This window comes from Charadrius vociferus, unplaced genomic scaffold (genome assembly GCF_000708025.1).
Source record: "Charadrius vociferus isolate BGI_N301 unplaced genomic scaffold, ASM70802v2 scaffold885, whole genome shotgun sequence".
In the NCBI taxonomy this organism is placed as follows: Eukaryota; Metazoa; Chordata; class Aves; order Charadriiformes; family Charadriidae; genus Charadrius; species Charadrius vociferus.
The window spans coordinates 408,102-409,367 of NW_009648594.1; the positions used below are offsets into that span (position 1 = coordinate 408,102).

The window sequence follows — 1,266 nt, forward strand, 5'->3', positions numbered from 1 at the left end:
TCCCGATTTTCTCTTAACTTAAGCCCATGTGTAAGCCAAACCACCTCGGTACCGAGCATCAGAAGCCCAGCCAGGTCTCTATAAAGGAGTCTTCAAACTTTATAGACATCTCAAATGCACTTTCAAAACGCTCTGGTTTGCCTCCCAGCTGAGCCCCAGACAGGCTGCACGCTGCTCAAGCATCCTCCTCAAAACCTGGGAAATACTCTGCCGCGATTCCTTCCCCGCCAGTCCCTCCACCCCCCCACACACACGCCGCCACCACGCAGTTTCCACGACCCCGTCGAGAGACACGGAGGCGTTTACACCCGCAGCCACAGCCACGCACGTTGCGCGGCCGCGGGAGGTCCGCGCACAGCACGTGTGCGCGGGAGAGGGGAGCGGCGCCCGCGGGAGACGGCGAGAGGAGTCACCCGCCGGGGTTAAGATACGCCGCTCCAGAAGAGATTTGCTAATCTACACCTTCAAAAGCGTGACCTTAGCTGCGTTAAGAGTGTTAGCTCGATGAAGACAGCCAAGCATCAGGCTGCGCTCGCTGTTATCTGTCAGCCGTACAATAGCAGCATTGATAAGGCAGCAGCAACTGGCTTTGACAAGTGTGCTGCGCTAGCATTCCTCCCGAAAACCGTGAAGGAAAAAGAAAGAGAGAGAAGCATGAGGTGCCTTTTACTTTACCTGAACAGAGTGTGGGGCTTTATTTTTCCCTCTGAGCTGCTGGAAGCGCTTCCTCTCTCTTCTCCCCCAAAGCTAGGTAGTTCTTCTTTTGCTTGCAGCTCACACTTGGGGAAGACCACACAGCTCCAGCAAGGCTGCCTCTCTCCCCTAATCCCCACTCGAGTGTGATGACACACACTAACCCCAACCATCTGTTGAAACACGTCCTCAAGCACTCGGCACAGTGGTGTGTCAAGACGGGCTGCCCAATCCAATCGCTGGGGCTGGGTGGCTCTTAAGGAGCTGGAGGCAGAGACAAGGGCAGAAACTATAGGGCTGAGAACTCTTTAGCAAAGTAACCTGAGATTTTGAGAAAGGGCTGCTATTGAAAAAAAAAAAAAAAAAAAAGAGCAGAAGGGGGAGGGACTAGGGGGAAGGTAGAAGGAGTGGATTAGTCTGGTGGCCAGTTGTGTTACTTCTCACAACTCCGTGTATTCCCAAGGGACCACTGGGACCCCCTCGCTGTGGGATGCACAGAAGCACAAGAGCAACACTAAAATCTTTTTATGGCGGGTCTATTGAGGGCAATCTGCTCTGAGAGACGCTTTTCTA

The 1,266-nt window shown here is 53.6% G+C and overlaps 1 protein-coding gene across 1 annotated transcript in view; it reads right to left on the reverse strand.

Moving 5' to 3' along the window:
- SULF1 (sulfatase 1) overlaps positions 1 to 999 on the reverse strand; it is a 123,671-nt gene extending 122,672 nt beyond the window's left edge. The window contains exon 1 of the mRNA XM_009886215.1: positions 682 to 999. The gene's annotated coding sequence lies outside the window, so the exon portion shown is untranslated. The remainder of the gene's footprint in view (positions 1 to 681) is intronic.
- Positions 1,000 to 1,266: the final 267 nt, after the last annotated feature.